Source organism: Myxocyprinus asiaticus, chromosome 22 (genome assembly GCF_019703515.2).
Source record: "Myxocyprinus asiaticus isolate MX2 ecotype Aquarium Trade chromosome 22, UBuf_Myxa_2, whole genome shotgun sequence".
NCBI classification, from domain to species: Eukaryota; Metazoa; Chordata; class Actinopteri; order Cypriniformes; family Catostomidae; genus Myxocyprinus; species Myxocyprinus asiaticus.
In genome coordinates, this window is record NC_059365.1 from 21,435,203 (window position 1) to 21,444,406 (window position 9,204).

Genomic DNA, 9,204 nt, shown 5'->3' on the forward strand with positions numbered 1-9,204 from the left:
GAATGATGAAGACCAGTTCATAATGTATATGTGGTTCTGCCCTTAAAAGGAGCACTGTGTGGTCTTTAGAAATTTTTAAAGACAAATGTGTTAGGTTGACAATTTCTTGCCACAGGCAAAGCAGTAAGTCATTTTATAAATATCAGAATCAGTGCTCTTATGATTGTACTTCCTCTGAGAACAAACTGACGACTTATATGGGTGGTTTCCTTGAAAAAATAGTTTTTACTGATTTCTATGTAAATGTAAGGTCTCCGAACACATTTATGGCTCACTTTTGCTGAAAAATACATTGATTATGAAACAGGCAACTTGCCTAACTTTGGGACTCAACATTTCAGTCTCTATTCTTGGCATAATAATCACTTGAGCCCAACTGTACAATAAGACCCAATCAGTGTCTATGTAGAAGCTGGGAACTGCAATAAGCAGTCAGTCCTTGTGTAAAATGGCCATATAAATGAGCCTGGAAAAAAATCAAATTGTTTGCTCACTTTCGAGGTTGTTCTTGACATAATATCAAACCTTTCATTGCATGGTAACTCTTGTTTTTCTTAGAACATTGACTTTTCACACTTAGTAGAGCTTCCTAGTAGATGTCTCTGCCATTTATTATTTATTTCTATGGTGGAATCAATTTGTACTCCAATAAGATAGGGTACATTGTGCAATTGGTGGGGTTAAGTCAATTTGTCCGTTCTCTGTCGAGCACCATTCTCAGGCTATATGGCAGAGTGTGATAAAAAAGTTGCATCCTCTTTCTACACACCTTACTTTTCAGCACAACACACCTCAGTAACTTTCCATCTGGGCGGAAGAAGATATAGAGGAAATTAGCATCCTACCTGGAGTCATTTCAAAAATGTAAATGTCTCTGTCTCTCTACTCATTTTCTCTTTCTCTACCTCTCCTCTATGTTCTTTTTTGTAACCACACTGCAAGCTCAGTGCCCCGCTAAAGAAAAAAAAAAAAGCCTAAGATACTTTGCTGGTACATTGTTATCTGTTCTCCCAGTCTGGTCAGTCTGGTCATTACGATGGTGCCGCAGATGGCCACCTCAGTGTATAGCTCTTCAGTTCTTTTGTTGTTTTTATTTGTTTGTCCTGTGTTTAGTCATATTTTTCCAGTCAGTTTTACCAGGGACGAACTGATGAACATTCGGCAGTATATACCAGACAACCTTTTCCAGGTTTTTGAAAATTCAGAGGTTTTGCTGGAAATTTAGTCGGAGGCGCAGCTGTGTTGTTTAAATGCGCTATGAGACGCAGGCGAGGGAGATGAGCAGGCGCGCTGGTCAGGCTCCGTTGGCGTGGCTTTCGAACAGCGCTGCTGAGCATACATCTAGCGAATCTCCGCTCTCTTCCTAACAAAACGGATGAACTACATCTCCTCACCCATACAAACAAGGACTTTTTAAACTCTGCTGCCTTGTGCTTCACAGAAACCTGGCTGAGTGAAGCCATTCCGGACAGCGCGTTACATCTGCCAGGCTTTCAGCTGTTCAGAGCTGATCGCATCGCGGAGTTAATGGGGAAAACGAGAGGCGGTGGAACATGCTTTTACATCAATGAAAGTTGGTGTTCAGATGTAACAACGTTAAAGAGGATGTGCTGTCCTAATTTGGAAGCGCTCTTTATTAACTGTAAGCCATTCTACTCGCCGCGGGAGTTTTCCTTGTTTATTCTGGTGAGTGTGTATATCGCGCGAAATGCGTGTGTGAACACAGTGCTGCAACAGCTGACTGATCAAATCACAGACACAGAACAACAATACCCAGACTCAGTTCTTATTATTCTTGGGGATTTTAACAAAGAAAATCTCACACATGAACTGCCCAAATACAAACAGCATATTACATGTTCCACCAGAGTCAGGAACATACTGGATCATTGCTACACCACAATAAAGGATGCATATCGCTCTGTCCCTAGAGCAGCTTTGGGACTCTCTGATCACTGTCTGGTTCATCTTCTTCCAACCTACAGGCAGAAATTAAAATCAACCAAGCCAGTAGTAAGGACTGTAAAGAGATGGACCAATGAAGCAGAGCGGGAACTACAAGGCTGCTTCGATTGCATGGACTGGAGTGTTTTTGAGGCTGCAGCCACAGAGCTGGATGAGCTCACAGATACTGTTACATCATATATCAGTTTCTGTGAGGATATGTGCATTCCTACTAGGACTTATTTAAAGTTCAACAACGACAAACCGTGGTTTACAGCAGAGCTCAGGCAGCTTTGTCTGGCCAAAGAGGATGCTTACAGGGGTGGGGATAAAGTCTTGTACAATCAGGCCAGGAACACACTGAACAAGGAAATTAGAGTGGCTAAAAGAAGATACTCTGAGAAGCTGAAAAACAAGTTTTCAGCTAACGACCCTGCATCAGTGTGGAGTGGCATGAAACAGCTCACAAATTACAGGACTCCTACCCCCAACCCTGTGGTGGACCAACAACTGGCTGACGACCTGAATGTATTCTACTGCAGATTTGAAAGGCACAATCTCATACCCCACACCCACTCTGACCTTCACTTCACACAAACACCAACACCTCCTGCAACCCCCCTCCTCCCCCTCCTTCTACTCAACATGCATTTAAGATCTGTGAAGATAATGTGAGCCGGGTCTTTTGGAAACAAAAGACGAGGAAAGCTTCAGGCCCAGATGGCATCTCACCAGTGTGTCTTCGATCCTGTGCTAACCAGCTGGCTCCCATCTTCACACAGATCTTCAATAGATCACTGGAGCATTGTGAAGTCCCATGCTGCTTCAAACGCTCAATCATTATTCCTGTCCCAAAGAAACCAAAAATCACAGGACTTAATGACTACAGACCTGTCGACCTGAAGTCTGTGGTCATGAAATCATTTGAGAGACTGGTGTTGGCCCACCTGAAGAACATCACTGGACCCTTTCTAGATCCCCTTTAATTTGCTTATCGATCAAACAGTTCTGTGGATGATGCAGTCAACATGGGATTGCTTCATATCCTGCAACATCTGGACAGACCAGGGACATATGCAAGGATCCTTTTTGTGGACTTCAGTTCAGCTTTCAACACCATCATCCCAGATATACTCCAGAATAAATTACACCAACTCTCTGTTCCCAGACAGCAGCTTGTGAGACAGGGGAAACTCACTTCCAGCACCTGTACAATCAGCACTGGTGCCCCCTAGGGATGTGTGCTCTCCCCACTACATAGACACACATTGACTCCATGTGAAAAAGGCCCAGCAGAGGTTGTTCTTCCTTCGCCAGCTGAGGAAGTTCAACCTGCCACAGGTGCTGCTGATACAGTTCTACTCAGCAGTCATTGAGTCTGTCCTCTGCACTTCAATAACTGTCTGGTTTGGTTCAGCTATGAAATCAGACATCAGAAGATGCCTTCAAGAACTATTCACTTCCAGAGTAAGGAAAAAGGCTGGAAAAATCACTCTGGACCCCACTCACCCTGCCCATTACCTTTTTGAACTGTTGCCTTCTGGCCGACGCTTCAGAGCTCTGAGCACCAGAACTGTCAGGCACAGGAACAGTTTTTTCCCTGTCTATACAATCCAACAGTTAAATTGCCCCATTGAGCAATAACTATGTGCAATACACAGTTAAATCTTTTTATATTTATCCAACACATCCAACCTTTTCTGCCATTTCATTCCTCTGAAAAAAAAAAAAACAAAAAAAAAAAATATTTGCACTTTACATAACAGATTTGTATTTTGCACTGTACATAACAGATAACAGATTTGTATTAGATTTGCACTACATATGTGTATGTGTGTGTCTGTGTGTGTATGTACGTATGTGTATAATTATTTTTTATTTTTTAATATTATCTATGTCTTGCTGCTGTTTTTGTATTGTTTTTGTATTGTTGTACACTGGAAGCTCCTGTCACCAAGACAAATTCCTTGTATGTGTAAGCATACTTGGCAATAAAGCTGATTCTGATTCTGATTCTGATTGCTGGCGGGACTTTTCAGCTGGCCTGGCTGAGAGACCACTTGGACCAGCAAAGACCAGCACACGATCTTATGCAGCTGTTAGCTGCTTTATTCAGCATGGTGTTATTACTCTTTGATGATATCAACACAGGTCATGACAATGAGGAGCAACTGTAACCAGTCCAGCTCAACCTGCTCCAAGTGGGATTTGAATGAGCGTCAGCTGGCATGGGAGTCAGGCACACTAACAAGGAGGTTAAAGGCTACAGCTTCTAGCGTCAGTCGCTAGTGTGCCTCTTGAGGCCAGGGGAGTGAGGTTTACACATACCGCATAGCTATCACATACCAGCTGGCTCCTGTTACACTCACCCCTCTAAACCTCACTACCATCCGGGTCACGGCACCACTATAACCAGTTCTGCTCAAGCTGCTCCAAGTGGGATTCGAACATGTATCAGCCGGCATGGAAGGCGGGCGCGCTAACAAGGAGGCTAAAGACTACAGCCTCTAGCATCAGTCGCTAGTGTGCCTCTTGAGGCCAGGGGAGTGAGGTTTACACATACTACACATCTATCACGAACCAGCTGGCTACTGTTACACAATCACCATATGGATTGAATAAGATCTATCATATTGTTTAGGTAGAAGGAAATCATGAAAAATCATTATAGTTAAGTATATATATATATATATATATATATATATATATATATATATATATATATATATATATATATATATATATATATATATATATATATATATATAAGGTAAAAGGGTGTGTGTCCTTAAACATGCTTTAGATATGGTCCAGAAATCATTGGTTGTCTGGTCTAAATATTTCCCAATAATTTTTTCATTCTGTCTGAGGCAGTTTGAATGAGCAACCACTTTCTTGGCATCAATTCCTGGACTGAACTCTGAGGCTCACTGTGGTGCCAAACTGCCTTTACTGAATGACATCATACAGTATGTCATTATAATAGCAAGTATATTTGCATAGCTTTGTGAGAAACATGGTAACTGATATAATCATTGTAAGGTTTTTTTCATGTTTCATCTGACATTGTGTCCTCTCTTTATTTCTTGTAAACAGTGCAAACAGACTTTCTCAATTTCAGACCACAATCCTTCCTCAACCCCACTATTTCTCTCTTGAGGGAAGGATACTGCTTTTATATTGGACTACTTGCATAACTGCTTCCAAGTTCTACGTAGTGCAGCTCAGGCATATCCTACATGCAACACATGCAAAGGTTTATTCATGGGAAGGTAGATTATTTTTAATATTATACTGTCACGCACAAAGGTGCCAAAAACAAAAAACCTCTAGTGAGCGGCAGTTCTGCAGATGGAAACGCGTTGTTGATGAGAGAGGTCAGCGGAGAATGACCAGACTGGTTTGAACTGGCAAAGTCTACGGTAAATCAGATAACCAATCTGTAAAATTATGGTGAGAAGATTAGCATGTCAGAATGCTGTTCTGAGATGCGGATTGGTGCTGTTTTGGTGGCAGGAGGGGGACCTACACAATATTAGGCAGTTGGTTTTAATGTTGTGTCTGATCTGTGTATTTCCTTTTCAAATGTAGATACACTCATCTCCTGAATTATAAATGAAACATATATAACCTGCAGCACTCTGGACATCTCATTAATACGTCTCATTCATTGATTATATTTCATACCTGTTGAACTTAAAATCTTGCCGGTGGCGGCACGAGGCGTCTACACTGACAAGTGGGTGCCCTGAACTCCACCTGCCATCTCATTTACAATCAACAACCACCACCCCCACCCCCACCCTCCCGCTTTCGAGATGAAAAGATCTAAAACAGACAACTAGGAGATGTGTGCTGTCTGGGATACTTTAAAATCTTCTTCCAAAACTTACTTTTAGTGGAGTTTCAGAAACTAGACAACTATGTGGCACATAAACACATATAACTGGAAACTAGTGAGCCGCTCTTTTTCAAAGCAAAAGTACATCATAATGCTCAGTGTAAATAGTCCATTAACTTTAAAGAACTTTAAAGATGTTCTGGAGAACGCACACTAGCTAATTGGAGACGCCTACTTGAAAAGCCCGCCAACAGTAAGAACGTTAACAATCTTTTGGCGACCCCTAGTGGTGAAATGATGAATAGATGTGCGATGTAACATCTTTTAGTTCTTGATAAAACAAAACTACATAACGAATCATAAAATCGACCGAAAAGTCTATACACATCGATCAAAAGGAAATTACATTTTAATATGTATTCATTTTAAATAAAGTGTGTTAATTCATTTTTATGTTGGCATCAATCTCGTGCTCATCTGATGATGTGTGCTGCATGTTCCACCTCTTCCAGTCGATGTTCGTTTTTCTTTTTGGCTTGCCAGAAAAGAAAAAGAAATAACAAGCAATAGGTAACGTAGGTTGGTTTGCAGGTTGTGTGGGCAAATAACACGATTCATCGGGCAATTCTATAACTTTGGCGGAGCACGAGGTAAAAGTGTGTTTCTCTCGGAAGGCTGCGGGACAAGCAGAGGTCGCCTCAGTACAGAAACAGTGTGGGTCATTTGATTAAAACTTACCAAACGACACAGGTCCTTAGTGTATTATGAAAAGATGACGGCGTTTTCATGGCATGTGTGCTGACAATTGTTCATTGTGTGCTTATTTGCTTTCTAGAACATAGGAACATAATGTGCTCAACTTCCCTTATGTTCTTAGTATTGTTTTTTTTTTTTTTTTTTTTTTAAAGACCAAAAAAATATTACTGTTTTGTCTTTTGGTCTATGAGTTACTATTTAACCATCTCAGTGATCTTAGGTCTCATATTATGTAGTAATGCTGCGTGAGACCACTAGGAACAATTTTAATCAATTGACTAAATTATTATTTAACTGCTGTAAGCCGTTATACTGTGACTTACCAAATTATTTGTACAGAGCATTTGATCAATCAATATTTTGAACTATTCTCTATGTAGGGGTTTATGAAGTTGACAAGTAACTAGGACTCATTTCTGACACTGACATAAAAGCATTTAATACTGTAGCTAGTCCTGTGTGACAACTAGCCAGTAATGTGCCCTCTGCATTTGTACGTGTTTGTCTGGTTTTTGAGTCCACTGTACATTCAAAGCATGTATGACAACATGTAAGTGAAACACTTTCATAATAGTCTTACATTTTAAGGAAATATTCACAAATACATCCTCAAAGGCAAAGGGAAACAGAGAAGTTTGGATGATTTGCTTTGTTTTTCTATTTTGTTTCCAATTAAGTGTTATAATATAGACAGCTAATGATGAAATAACCTTTTATTGCTGTTGAATTTCTCTTTGTGTAATATTGCCTGTTGTTTATACTACCTGATATCATGCCATTGGTTGAAAAAGGGAGACACAGACATTTGGGTTTTCCTCACTTCTTTGTCCAGTGGCTTTATGGAAAAACCAGCCACTGAAAAGGGACAAACCCAAAAGAAAAAGTGACTACCCAATGACGGAGAGCCAGCTACGCTTAACGTATATTACTCAGATTCACTCTTTCACTGAATTGCTAACTTTAGACCTTTATCCTTTATCTTGTGAAAGCTACCTGAATGGATATGATCTGTTAGTGGCATAATGCTTTTATACAACAATTTAATAAACAAGCTAATAATGAGTAACTTTTGTTTGAGTTAGTTAGTATATTGCTTCTCCATAAATAAAAAATAGTTCAAAAAGGCACCGCTTTATGCTTTGCATGTCAGCAAGTAACACACAGACTACATAAAGCAAGATCTGTACTGATATTCTGTAAATAATCATTGATTCAGTTGTTAACTCAAGATTACAATTGACTGTTGGAAAGGGGTCGGTGCAAGAAGTGCTCTGAATTTTCATGTTGAAAATGAGCAGCAGGTATGGATTTTAAAACCTGAGACAGTGCTGCTATGCACTTACTATTAGATGGGTTCTCCAGGAGTTGATCTAACTGTATCTGCCTGTTTTGAGTCAAATGACTCCTCATTAAAAATACATACAGTAGGTTGTATCACTGACCATTTCTCTGACCTGGCAAATACTGTCACTCACCACTCACTCTCATACACTCATATGTGCACATACATATGCATAATAAATGAGTGTGCCTTGTGATTTACTCATAGAGTTCTTGAAAGGTCTTTAAGTTAATGGGGGAAGGGATATAGTGTTGAAGGCTTTTTAAAATTAGCATAAACCCTGCATCTGAATATCCATATTTCCTTACTACAGTATATAGTATGCCAAAAACAGTATGCCAATGGAGTAGTATGTCCGAATTCTCAGTATTCATAAAAGAGTAAGCAAGAAATACCTGGATGACCTACTTTTTCTGAATTGCAGATCAAATTTATTATCCCATAATCTCACTAGAGTTGAGGAGACTCCACGATTATTATGCTGGATTAAAAAGAAAACATCAGAGAACCGCAAGTCGGGAGGCTCATTTCAACTAAGTGCTATATATACCAAGATGTTCCTTGTGCTTAAATTATGCTTGTTAAAGAACAGTGTTGGGTGTATCCGATTACAAAGTAATTAGATACTGTAATGTAATTACTTTTAAATCAAAAGTAGTGTAACATTTTACATTTTAAATTCTTGTAATCAGATTACAGTTACTGACTTTCAATTAAAGTAATTACTTTAAGTACATTACTTGCTCTAAAGTTGTATGTATAATACATTTAGAATATGAATTCATATGTTCGTCTGTTGTCGTTTCCATTACAGCTGAAGGGTGTGTGACAATGAATGTGGACATAGACAATTTGAATTTGAGCAGAAAACCAAAAAAATGTCTAGGAAAATGGATTTAGAAAGTAACTTAAAAGTAAAATAATTAGTAATGTGATTACTTTTTAGATGAAGTTATCAGTAAAATAATCTGATTACATATTAGAAAAGTAATTAGTAATTTGTAGTGTATTACTTATTTTGAATAATTTACCCAACACTGTTTAAGAAAACCAGAGTAAATTGTTTTCGCGGTTGTTGTTATTATGTCATATATTTGCTTCACGGGACAATGGCTACTTTCCTGGATGAAGTATGCCCGGAATCAATTCATACACCCAAATATCTAAAGAACACACTGTTCTACCGGCCAAGAAGTGTGTCCTTAATCAAAAGCAGTACATCCATTTTGGATGCTGCATAATTGTATACAACTGTATCCATAAACCTGTGTGAGGCATAAATGACTTGGTTACATGATTCAAATTAATTAGCACTGGCTGT